Source organism: Physeter macrocephalus, chromosome 8 (genome assembly GCF_002837175.3).
Source record: "Physeter macrocephalus isolate SW-GA chromosome 8, ASM283717v5, whole genome shotgun sequence".
Classification (NCBI taxonomy): Eukaryota; Metazoa; Chordata; class Mammalia; order Artiodactyla; family Physeteridae; genus Physeter; species Physeter macrocephalus.
In genome coordinates, this window is record NC_041221.1 from 124,657,842 (window position 1) to 124,671,802 (window position 13,961).

Genomic DNA, 13,961 nt, shown 5'->3' on the forward strand with positions numbered 1-13,961 from the left:
AATTATTCATTTATTCATTCAATAAAATATTTATTGAGCCCTTACTGTGAGCCAAGTGTTCTGCAAGGTACTCCTACATATGTTAGCTCGTGTATTTTTCCCACTGGTCCTGGAAATCTGCATTCCCATTTTGCAAATGATGAAAGCTCTTTTGTGGGATTGCAGCCTGCTTGTCTGCTCTTCCTATACATTCTCCCTTAGTGACTTGCCTTTAGAGCACAATCCACCGAAAAGAACCAAGTTTTCATCATTAGTCCTGATCTTCCTCCTGACCCCCGACCTGGATATCCAACTGCCTACTGAATGGGCCCACCAAGGTTCTCAGAGGCAAGTCAAATTCTACCTGTCCATTAGCTTCCTGCCCCAAATCTGTTCCTGCTCTCAAATCCCCTAGGCCAGGGAGAGGTGCCACCTGCACCCTCTGGGGCTTATATCAGAAATCTGTGCTGCTTTGATTCTTTCTTCTTCCTCACCCCACACATCCAATTGCTAAGTACTATGAATAATTTCTCTCAAACGGTTCTTCAGTCCATCTTCTTTTCTCTATCTCTACCACCATTACCCTTATCCAGGCCACCAACTGCAGAAACTTCTCCCTACTTTACTTTCATTATGGTCCTTGTTTGATGACTCCTCAACACTATAGTCAGAGTGAAGATTCTACAACGCAGACCTCCTATTTCTCCTCACTTAAATCCTAAATTAGCCCCCTAAATTAGCCCCCTGTCAGGATCAAATATATACTTCTTAACAGATTTTATAATCCTCTGTGGTCTAATCCCCTACTTATTTCTCCAGTTTTATCTTGTACCACTCCCAGCATATTACTATGACACCACTTTCAATTTCTTGAAAGGAATGTATTCTCTCTTACTTTCTTATCTATAAAAAAACCAAAAGGCCTTGTTCCTTACAGTCAAGTTTTAATTAATGCATCCCTTTCCCTCTACTTTTGCAGAGAATTGCTCTGCTCTGTTTCCACCACCTCCTCTCTTCCCCTTTTCCATTAACCAACAAAACCCAACAAACTTCTCCCTTCAGATCTTCAATTAGAAGCACTAACTCCAAAATGCTTTTCTTCCTCTTTCAAGTTTGAGTTAGATGTCCTTACTAGGTGCTCTCATAATCCTTCTCCCATTTTACCACCTTCGCCACCCCAATCCCACTAACTGGAATGGTCTATATCTCCCATTACACCATATGTTCCATGGAATAGAAGTACAGACAGTGATTTCCCTGAGGTCTCAAATCAAGTTAGGATTCATACAGTCATCTCTCTGATGTCAAAGCTATGCTCTTTCCATTATAACAACTGGAGTTGATCCTATAGGCAATGGGGAGCCATTAAAGGGTTTGAAGTGTATTCAGATTTGCCCTCAGACAGAAAACTCTGTGTCTACTGAGAACAGATTTATTAGGAGACAAGAGTCAGGCATATCATGTGTCAGGGCTTGCAAAATTCCAGTTTAGAAATGATAAGTGCCTATTAGTAGTGAAGAAAAGAAAGAGACAAGAAATATTTACGAGATGGTTTGGTAATTAATTAAATGGAAAAGTAGTATTCAAGACTGATCCCAACCATCACATCAAAAAGAATAAAATATCTAGGAATAAACCTACCTAAGGAGGCAAAAGACCTGTACTCTGAAAACTATAATGAAGAAAATCAAGACAACAAAAACAGATGGAAAGATATACCGTGTTCATGGATTAGAAGAATCAATATTGTTAAAATGACCATACTATCCAAGGCAATCTACAGATTCAGTGCAATCCCTATCAAATTACCAATGGCATTTTTCACAGGACTAGGACAAAAAAGTTTAAATTTGTATGGAAACACAGAAAGTCCCAAATAGGCAAAACAATCTTGAGAAAGAAGAACAGAGCTGAAGGAATCATGCTCCCTTACTTCAGACTGTACTAGAAAGCTACAGCAATCAAAACAGTATGGTTTGAAAGCCCAGAAATAAACCCATGCACTATGGTCAGTTAACCTATGACAAAGGAGGCAAGAATATATAACGGAGAAAAACAGTCTCTTCAATTGGTGGTGCTGGGAAAACTGGACAGCTACATGTGTAAAAGAACAAAATTAAAACATTCTCTAAAACCATATACAAAATTAAACTCAAAGTGGATTAAAGACCTAAATGTAAGACCAGATCAGTTTCCAAAATATACAAACAGCTCATACAGTTCAATATCAAAAAAAAACCAACCCAATCAAAAAATGAACAGAAAACCTAAATAGACATTCCTCCAAAGAAGACATACATATGGGCAACAGGCACATTAAGAGATGCTCAAAACTGCTAATTATTAGAGAAATGCAAATTCTGATCTCACACCGATCAGAACAGCCATCATCAGAAAGTCTACAAATAATAAATGCTGGAGAGAACGTGGAGAAAATGGAACCCTCCTACACTGTTGGTGGGAATGTAAATCGGTGCAACCATTATGGAGAAAAGAATGGAGGTTCCTTAAAAAACTAAAAATAGAGTTGCCATATGATCCAGCAATTTCACTCCAGGGCATATATCCAGAAAAGATGAAAACTCTAGTTCAAAAAGATACATGCACCCTCATGTCCACAGCAGCACTATTTCCAATAGCCAAGACATGGAAGCAACTTAGATGTCCATCGACAGATGAATGAGTAAAGAAATAAAGAAGATGTGATATATATACACACACACATATGATACATATGATATATAAGATGTGATATATATACATATGAATATTACTCAGCCACAAAATTGAATGAAATAATGCCATTTGCAGCAACACAGATGCACCTAGACATTATCAAACTAAGTGAAGTAAGTCAGAGAGAGAAAGACAACATCATATGATATCATTTATACGTGGAATCTTAAAAAAATGATTCAAATTAACTTATTTACGAAACAGAAATAGACTCAGAGACATTGCAAACAAACTTATGGTTAACAAAGGGGAAAGGGGGGTAGGGATAAATATATATATATACTTCAATTTTTAGAAAAAGACTGATCCCAAGTTTCAGGGGACCAGATGATCTGTGGTCACCCCAGTTATTTTATGTTTGAATCATTAGATGTTAAAGGTGACATTTCCTATGGAAGGCTCCATGTAGGCTCAGTGTACCCCATGTATGCCCTGGACTCTTCTCGACGCTTTGTAATTTGGATTTCTTCATTTAAGTCTTCTGAATATTTCAGTCCTTTGATACATCAGACCCTTAACATATTTCTTAGAAATAGTTTTTCTTCTTTCCGTTTTTCAGTGCCTGGGGCTTCAAGAAGAAAATTTTAGATGACCATGTGTTTTGTATGAAGATCTCATTTATTAGCTTCAGGAACAGTTTAGTGTTTAAATTTAGAGTTGTATAAATATGAGTCTCTTGCAGTTACTGAATGAATGTATAGTGACAGGCTGTCCCTGATACCCTTTAGGGGATATCCAAGTCAAAACTATTTACATAATAATACTAATAGTTTATTGACCTTTTCTGCTATCATTCTTTCACATGTAGACGGAGAAGTTTTCTAGATGTTACATGAAAGATAACACAGATCAGGTATGAGAATCCAGCTGTCCTCTATTAAGCGGGACACTAAGGAGATTTGAGGAGAAAGAAAGACCCATGAAAGAAACTCAAGGATAGCAGAATGCATATACCACAAGCCAGAGAGTAGAGAGTCGGTTCTGTGAGTCCTACTAGCAGGAAAAGCCTTTGCCCTGTTCCACAAAAGTGCTCTGAGAATGCAACAGGGAAGAGCCAAATCTGACTACATGTTGGATATGTTTATTTTACTTTAACCTGTATTTACCGTTGCTTTTGTTCACTAAAAGGATACTGTCTCTACATAATGTCCTGCCTCCGGGAACCCTGCTCCTCTGCCTGAATGTTAAACCAAAGTGTCTTTGTTCAGGGAAACATCCAGACCCTGTCCACTTGTAGATGGATGCAAGAAAAGAAGATAACACATCCCCTCCCGGAGGCTGGCCATTCATTCCAGGGGATATTTGCAAAACTCATGGCCTTTTTACTTTACCTCCTCATCTCCTCCCCCTCTCTGTGCTATAAAAGAAACTGGCATCCAAACTCTGATAAGATGGTTATTCTGAGACTTTAGTCTGCTGTCTTCTCGGTCTGCCAGCTTTCCGAATAAAGTCGTATTCCTTGCCTCAACGCCTCGTCTCTGATTTACTGGCCTGTTGTGCGGTGAGCAGAGCGAGCTTGGATTAGGTAGCAAGAATGGACCAGAACTTAAAGGGACCAGCTGTACCTGAGGAATGGGTCCTAGGCCTCTGCAGTTGTTGGCTTTAATTTCTTAGAACCTGATACTATTGCTTTTTGACTTTTATAACCAAACACTTTATCTTTACATGCAAGTCAGAGATTAATTGCCTCACCTTTTCCCATGTCCCACTTCTCTCTGGTATATTTATCTATTCATACGGCCCAGAGGACTTATTTGAAGATTAAAGGTGTCTTAGAAATCTCTATGTCTGGAACCCTAACTTTATATTTCAACTATTGATTGACTTTTTGGTGAATATTTCTATTTTCAGTCAGAGCTTAAATGTTTCTTCATTACTCAGAGTTCCCTGCTTCCTCCCACCCCAATTTGGGGGTGTGATGGTTAAATTTGGTACCTTCCAAATTCAAATGTTCAAGTTCTAACTCCTAGGACCTCAGAACACGACTTTATATTTTGCAGATGTAATTAGTTAAAATGAGGACACATTGGAATAAGATGAGCTCCTAATCCAATATGGCTGCATCCATATAAAAGTGGAAATTTGGACACAGACATACAGGGAGAAAGTCATGTGAGGATGAAGTCAGAGACAAAGGTCATGCTTCTAGAAGCCAAGGAATGCCAAAGATTGCCAGCAAGTTGCCCAAAGCCAGAGAAGAGGCATAGAACAGATTCCTCATCACAGCCCTCAGAAGGAACCAACCCTACCGACACTCGATCTTGAACTTCTAGCCTCCAGAACAGTGAGACAATAAATTTATTTTTAAGCCACTCAGTTTGTGGTACTCTTTAACAGCAGTCCTAGCAAACTAAAACAGGGGGTAACCATGCTTCTAAATTATAGGCCTTTGGAGGTCTATTTTAGGATGTGCATAAACCTAGGAATGGCTGGAAATAACTTGTTAAAGTAGAAATATTAATAAATGTAAAAGTCTGTTTTGTCTAGGATGGGGGTAGCATGAGGAATGGGGGTAGCATGAGGAATTTGTTGTTCATTTTTAGCTGTAAAATTGAAATGAGACCAAACCAGTTCTGTGATCTAAAAGTATCTTCAGACATAGGGGTTCCTGCCCATTCCACAGGTGGGATAGGTAATTTTTCCAGTGCTTGCCTTGGTTATTTATTGCCAAGGAATTTCATAGCTTGTAGTCCAACATAGCTTGCAAAACTTTTAGCACAAAGGAAGCCTTTGTTTTTCAACGAAGTCACTACTCTCTGTAGCGTGGGCTCTACAAGGGTTGCCAAGACTCAATTTGTTTTTGAGTGACATTGGAAACCTCGTCTACGATATTAATTGCTGTGTTTGTGGGCATGGGTTGTGGAGGAGATGATCTAAGAGAACCATCAATAAGAGGAGGTAAACATAACAATTCACATTACTTAATGGGGTGGTTTTAATAATTGTCCTCTGTGATGGATTAGGTGGACTGTGAAAGAGAAGATTTAAATACACTTGTGGCTTAAACATATGGACGGGTGGTTCCATAAGAGAGGGAAGTCTGGGGAAGGTAAAGAATATAAGGTGTTTATTCTGAATACATTAATTCTTTTTTAAAATTTATTTTATTGAAATATAGTTGATTTACAATGTGTTAATTTCTGCTGTACAGCACAATGATTCAGTTATACATATATATACAGTCTTTTCCATATTCTTTTCCATTATGGCTTATCCCAGGACACTGAATATAGTTCCCTGTGCTATACAGTAGGACCCTGTTGCTTATCCATTCTATATATAATAGTTTGCATCTGCTAATCCCAAACTCCCAGTCCATCCCTCCCTCATCTCCTCTCCCCCTCGGCAACCACAAGTCTGTTCTCTATATCTGTGAGTCTGTTTCTGCCTTGTAGATAAGTTCACTCATGTCATATTTTAGATTCCACATATAAGTGGTATCATATGGTATTTGTCTTTCTCTTTCTGACTTATTCACTTAGTATGATAATCTCTAGGTCCATCCATGTTGCTGCAAATGGCATTGTTTCATTCTTTTTTTATGAATATATTAATTCTCAGTGGCCTAGTAAATATTCAAGTGACAATATTAAGTAGGTTGTTGGATATATGTATCCAACAAGCCAAGTGGTTGTATGTAAAAAAAACTGGGAATCATAAACATGTGTATAACTAGTGTTTCAACCATGGCACCTAATGAGATCAGCTAGGACGTTCAGATTTTGATATTTAGAGGAGTTGAAGAGGAGGAAAATCTAGCCAAGGAAACAAAGAATCAGGAAGAAATCCAGAGACTCGTGTCCTCTAAGCAGTAAAAAGAGTGTTTCACAAGGTATGGCATGGTCAAATGTGTAATATTTTACCAGGAGATTGAATAATATGACAAGAAATGTGTCCACTGCATTTGGAAAAATGAGAATCGTAGGCAACTTAGGGAAGATCAGTTTCAGGGGAGTAGTGGAAGGCAGAAGGCAATGGAAGAGAGATTAAGAGAGGAAAATAATCCAGAGTAGCCCTCATCACAGCCACTGGGAAAATTTTCTTTTCTTTTTTGTTCTGTAGCATTAAAAGGAGTTAGGTTAGGAGAGAGGGAGAGAGAGAATTCTGAGAATCTAATTTAAGACTCAGAATTTAGGGGTGCCTCTACTTCTCAGTTACATGAACCAATTATCTTTTAAATCTAAAGCAATTGGCATTCGCTTTCTATAACACAACTGAAATCGTCTTGATAAATAGAGAAATAAGTGACATACCCAAAATTAAAACTTAGTACCACCCCTACCAAAGGAATACCCTCTGGCCTTTTTCTTGATTGTGACCATGGAAGAAAAGGACAAAGAAGGCTCCCAGAGGTCAGAAACAGAATCAATCAGATCAGAAACCTCCACTCACCGCACTGCCAGGACAGGCCTTAACATTGCTGACTAATATTGATAGAATGTGACATTTGCAATGGCCCATGACACCTGTAAGTTGTTTCGCTTTTTCCCTTTTTTTAAAAGGTAATAATACTGTGATTGTCCTGTTTTCCCTGTATTTTAGACATATTAGGGAGGGTACATTTAAATTTTGTCTTTAGGTGCCTATCATGATGAGTCTCATCTGGATTTGATTTAGAGAGATACGCACAAAGTGTGAAGCCAGGTGTAGGAACTCGAGATGACTTTGGGTTACCTCCTTTTGAGAGGGGAAGTCCATTTTCGGATTAATGTAGAATAGATGCATCATATTATGCAGGAGCATTTGAGGAGAAGCACATCCTCATGAACGTTAGGATATAATTGAGCTGAACACCCAGAGGGTGAATTTTAATCGGCCTCTGTTTTCATGTTTACCTTTTCTGGAGAGTAGCTCCTTTAGGCTCCAATCTTTTAATAATCCTGGGGCTGTCAACCACAGTATTCCTGACTAGAGGGAATGGTCTTTAAGCATATGACTGAGGTCCAGTCAATTATGATATCCCATTTTCCTGACAATAAAGAACAATCCAGGAGTGGCCATACGAACATATATGGGGCCAAAAAAAAGTCCTTTTTCAACTTGTTACTGGAGGACAAATTGTCTTACTATTGAGGACCTGAACCTGGAAGGCGATAAGTAACATCTTCCCCAATGTGTGAAGAAATCTTCTCTGCACTTGGAAATCATGAAGCTAACACATAGGACCAAGATATAGAGGTTAAAAAGAGACAGAATACTATGATATCTTTGGAGTCTGTGGAATCTAGTTGTGAGTGAAACAAAAATCTACTTCTGACTCCCCACTTATATAAGGCAATAATGTTTTTCTTAAAAAAAAAAGAGTGAGAAGATTGTAAGAAAGTGACAACAGTGTGGGTACGCAATCATTTTAAGAAGTTTGAGTGGGAAAAGAAGCATAGAAATGAGATGATGACTGGAGGAGGAAGTGGGGGAGTGTTCAACAGACAGCTTTTGTTTATGGGAATTACTATAACATGTTTATATGCTGAGCAGAATCATCCAGAAAGGGTGAGAGAATGAAGAAATGGATGGGGGGCGTGGGCTGTAGAAATTACAGGAGCAAAGGCTTTTGACAGATAGAGGAGATAAGATTCAAAGCCAAGTGAAAGGTTTGGCTTTTGATAGAGGACTATCTTCTCCATTTGTTCAGTAAGAATGCTTTTTCCCTCAACTACCAGAAACCCAATTAAAGTAACATGTTAAGGCCCGCTATCATCGCACATAAGATTAAGTCCAGAGATGGAGCAGTTCCAGGACTGGTTAATTCTACAGCTCAAGAATGTCAGCAAGAACACAGGTGTTATCCAGCCTTTGCTCTACCATCCTCAGTGTTGACTGTGTCTTACCACAATGTCTGCAACAATTCCAAGCATTACATGCAGTCAGAACATCCTGTGAAAAAGAGATGTTCTTCCTCATGTATGTCTTTTAAAAAAATCTGGTAAAGTCCTTCTCCTCAAGCTCCAAGGGCCTCTACTGGATTGCAGGCTCATGCCTAAAACCATTTTTTATGCATGGGAATGAGACCAACAAGGCTGGCTGAGCAATTGTGATTCATTCCCTGGAGCTGGACAAGAGCAAGTTTCCCTAAACACATGGCTGCTGGCTAATCCAAATTGGGTGTCTGGTAGTAAGGGATAAATGGGGAAACAACCAATTGGAAACAGATTAGCAGGGCCTGCTGCAGTAAGGTTTAAATATTGGCTGATGAGAAGGTGAGGGAGTAGCCATCTGGCACCTTCTATTTTTTCAGTGAATTATTGATGAGGTGATCATTTGGGGAGAGGGTTGAGGGTGGAATTTTGAAGGGAAAGAAAGCATGAAATGATATTTGAGGAAAGAGTAGAGAGTAATAAATAGTTATCGCATGAAATGATATTTGAGGAAAGAGTAGAAAGTAATAAATAGTTAGAGAAGAGGAAAGCCAATTTACTAGTAGTAAAATATGATATTTTAATGTCAGGGGAATGTACAGTACCTGTCTGAGATTTGAGTTCATTAATTTAAAATTAAACCAATCCAATTTTGTTATTTTTTTCAAATAACATTCAGTGAATGGATGTAATGATGACAATTTTCTGAGAGCTAACTAAGAGCTAACTAGAAAGTCATTTTATTTTAAAGGAGGTGAAATTCACACAAATACAATTAACCATTTTAATGGATGCAATTCAGTGGCATTTAGTGTGTTCACAATGTTGTGTAACCGCCACCTCTCTCCAGTTTCAACGTTTTTTCATCATCCCAGAAGAATACTTTGTACCCATTAAGTAATGATTCCCCATAATCCCTACCACCCATCCCCTGACAACCGTTAATCTGCTTTCTGTCTCTATGGGTTGACCTATTCTGGATATTTCATACAAAAAGAATCATACAATATGCGACCTTTTGTGTCTGGCTTCTTTCACTTAGCATAATGTCTTCAATGTTCATTCAAGTTATAGCAAGTATCAGTACTTCGTTCCTTTTGATGGCTGAATAAAATTTCATTGCATGTATACAACACAATTTGTTTATTTGTTCTTCTGTTAATGGACATTTGGTTCCCACCTTTTAGCTATTAAGAATAATGCTGGGCTTCCCTGGTGGCGCAGTGGTTGAGAGTCCGCCTGCCGATGCAGGGGACACGGGTTCGTGCCCCGGTCTGGGGGGTTCCCACGTGCCGCGGAGCGGCTGGGCCCGTGAGCCATGGCCGCTGAGCCTGCGCGTCCGGAGCCTGTGCTCCGCAGCGGGAGAGGCCCACGTACCGCCAAAAAAAAAAAAAAAAAAAAAAAAAAAGAATAATGCTGCTATGAGCACTTGTCTACAAGTTTCTGTGTGGATATATGCTTTCATTTCTCTTGGGTACATACCTAGCAGTGAAATTGTTGGACCATATGGTCCATATAGTAATTCTATTTTTAACTCTTTGAAGAATGACAAAACTGTTTCCCACAACAGCTATACCATCTTCCATTCCCTCTAAAAACGTACAAGTGTTCTTATTTCCCTACATCTTCACCAACGCATTCTATTTTTTATTTTTTAAATCATAGACCTATACACACTGTTATATTTAAAATAGATAACCACAAGGACCTACTGTATAGCACAGGGAACTCTGCTCAATATTCTGTAATAACCTAAATGGGAAAAGAACTTGAAAAGAATAGATACATGTATGTGTATAACTGAATCACTTTGCTGTACACCTGAAACTAACATGACAACATTGTTAATTAACTATACTCCAATATAAAATTTAAAAAAAATCATAGTGGCTGTGAAGGAAATGTCATTATGGTTTTGATTTGCATTTTCTTAATTAATGATCAATTATGTTGAATTTTATTAAAATTAGGAAATGGCCAATTTTATTCATACAATTATTAATCACAATTGCAGAAATAGATTTATAGTGCCACATATCAATAACAAAATGGGAAGGAAATGAAACATTAGAGACATCTTGTAAAGTTGCAAAGAAACACACATTAGGCTAAAAATCTACAGTTAAACCATGCTTTCACAAGAGGTTATTTCATTTCTGCATTTTTGCAATAAGTTATTCCTTATGGTTATTTTTCTCTTTACCAGGTTGTCCAGATTTGGCTTCACGTGTTAAGAATTTTCTGGTCTTTGTCAAGTTTTAGCCTGCTGATCGCTACCTTGCTCTGGTGAATGCCCGTATGAAGAGTTGTGCCATTAGTCTTCTCACAATGCACCTGCTTGATGTAGATGACCTATTTTTTTCTGCACACCTGGATTACCTTGCTGATTCGCTAACCTCTGTAGTGTCCTCAAACCACCCAGACCTCGTTGTCCTTGTGGATGGTCATGAGCAGATGTACTTCTGCCACAGCTCCTTGGAGAGCAGGGATGGCATGATCTTCCTGTGCACATGAGGGGACACTGAAGTAATGTTTGTAATTTTTGTTGCCTCCTGAGATCAGGAAGGCATCAAACTTCATGCTAATGACAATCTTGTACCAGGCATGCTTTCAAACACCTCTTCATGTGTTTCTTGGCCATTTGTATACCTTCTTTGGAGAAATATCTCTTCAAGTCCTCTCCCCATTTTTTTTTTTTTTTTGGCCTCAAGGCATCTGGGAACCCACCAGAGATTGAACCCATGGCCCCTGCAGTGGAAGCCAGGAGTCTTAACCACTGGACCACTAGGGAAGTCCTTCCTCTGCCCATTTTTTAATTGGGTTCTTTTCTCTTTTTGTTTTTGGGTTGTAAGAGTTCTTTATACGTATATTCTGGATACTAAATCTTTATCAGACATATGATTTGCAAATATTTTTCTCATTCTATAGGTTATCTTTTCACTTTCTTGATAATGTTTTTCCTGCACAAAATTTTTAATTTTGATGAACTCCACTTTAACTGTTTTTTATTTTGTTGTTCCTGCTTTTAGTGTCAAATAATCCATTGCCAAATTCAAGATCTTGAAGATTTTCCCCTGATTTCTTCTAAAAGTTTTATAGATTTTGCTCTTATATTTAGATCCATGTTGAGTTAACTTTGTTTATGGAGTGAGATAGGGGTGGAACTTCATTCTTTTGCATGTGGTTATACAGTTGTCCCAGCACCATTTGTGAAGAGACTCTTCTATACTTATGGAATGGTCTTGGCACTCTTGCTGAAAACCAACTGACCATAGATGTTTGGGTTTATTTCTGAACTCTCAATTCTATTCCATTGGTCTGTTTGTCTATCTTTATGCCAGTATGATACTGCTTTAAATTACTATAGCTTTGTAGTACATTTTGAAATTGGGAAGTGTGCATTCTCCAACTTTGTTCTTTTCTTACAAGATTGTTTTGGCTATTCTGAGTCCTTGAGATTCCATACGAATTTGAGGATTGACTTTTCCATTTCTGCAAAAAAAGCCATCATAATTTTAGTAGGGATTGCCTGAATCTGTGGTTAGCTTTAGGAGTTTTGTCATCTTAACAATATTAAGTTTTGCAACACATGAACATGAGATATTTTTTCATTTATTTAGGTCTTCCTTAATTTATTTGAGCAATGTTTTATAATTTCCAGTGTATCGCTCTTTCACCTCCTTGGTAAAATTTATTCCTTGCTAGTATATTCTTTTGGATACTATTGTGAATGGAATTATTATATTTCATTTTTGGATTGCTCATTGCTGGTTGTATTAATCATGCCTTTTATTTTCTGTAATTCAGATGATTTGACATCTGAGGCCTTGCTGACCCTGAAGAGACTGCCTCCCCCAGTGCTTGCCAATCCCTAGAGATAGTATGAGACTTCCCTGTGAGTGTGCCTTTCTTATGCAAACTAACCAATCCAAAGCCTGCATCCCACCACCTCCTCTAACAGGCTCTCATACTCAGGGCCACTATTCCTCTTCCCTAATCACCCCAGGTACAGGTACAATACAACTAGAGACAACCCTGATGCTCCAGAGCCCACTGAAGTTATTCAAACTAGCCAATCCTAACTCTGCTTATATTTACTAACCCCTTCCTTCCCATGGAAACTACAATAAATGCTCTTGTCCACATTTTTCCCTTGCTTCCTCTACTTCCTTACTGATCCTGTAATTCCCATGTGCCCCCCAGCTGCCATAGTGTGACCCTCTCATTATGTGGCATGCCCCCTCCTCTTGGGGACTGTGAGTAACAAACTATCTTTCCAATGACAATCATCTCCTGATCTGTTGACCTCACTACACCTGAATAATAATAAAACCTACATTTTAAAACACAGGCGTATAGCAACCCAAACTGATTTTTGTATGTTTATCTTGTACCCTGAAACTCTACTAAATTCACTTGTTAGCTCTAGTAGTTATTTTTTTTTTTGCAGATTGTTTGAAATTTTCTATATACAGAATCATGTCCTCTTCATGTAGAGACAGTTTTATTTTTTCATTTCCAGTTTAGATGTTTTTTTTTTCTTCCTGAATTGGCCTGGGTAGGACTTTCAGTACAAAGTTGAATAGCAGTGGAGAAAGCAGGCATCTTTGTCTTGTTCCTGATCTTAAGGGAAAAGCTTTCCATCTTTCAACATTGAATATGTTAGCTGTGGGTTTTTTGTAATTGCTCTTTATCGTGTTGAGAAAGTTTTCTTCTATTCCTAGTTTGCTGATTGTTTCTATCATATCATGAATTTTGTCAAATATTTTTTCTGTACCTACTGAGATGATCATGTTGTACTTTTCCTTCATTCTACTAATGTAGCATATTATAGTAATTGTAGGTTTTTTTTATGTTCGACTGCCCTTGCATTCCTGGGATAAATTCCACTTAGTTGTGGTGTACACTCTTTGAAATGCACTGTTGGATCCAGTTTGCTAGTATTTTACTGAGGATTTTTGCATCTATATTCTTAAGTGATACTGGTTTGTAGTTTTCTTGTAGTCTCTGTGTGACTTTGGTATTAGGGTAATGTATTGGGAAGTATTCTCTCTTTTTCTGTTTTTTAGATGAATTTGTGTGGAATTAGTGTTAATTTTTCTTAAAATGTTTGGTGAATTCACCACTGAAGACATTTGATTCTGGACTTGGTTGAAGAAAGTTTTTGATTAATGATTCAATCTATTTATTTGCTATAGGTCTGTTGAGATTTTCAAATTTTCTTGAATCAGTTTTGCAATTTGTGTCTTTCTAGGAATTTGTCCATTTCATCTAGATAACATAATAGGTTTGCATTCAATTATTCATAGTATTCTCTCATAATGCTTTCAATTTCTCTAAGATTGGTAGTAATATCCCTACTTTTACTTGTTTTTAGTTAGTTTTTTCTTT

At 37.9% G+C, this 13,961-nt stretch overlaps 1 protein-coding gene and 1 pseudogene across 1 annotated transcript in view; one reads left to right on the forward strand and one right to left on the reverse strand.

Moving 5' to 3' along the window:
- The window catches only part of CCDC192 (coiled-coil domain containing 192), a 203,487-nt gene that overhangs the window by 12,538 nt on the left and 176,988 nt on the right, over positions 1-13,961 (forward strand). The gene's annotated exons all lie outside the window — the stretch shown is intronic.
- LOC102986574 (60S ribosomal protein L26-like 1) lies at positions 10,721-11,150 on the reverse strand (annotated as a pseudogene).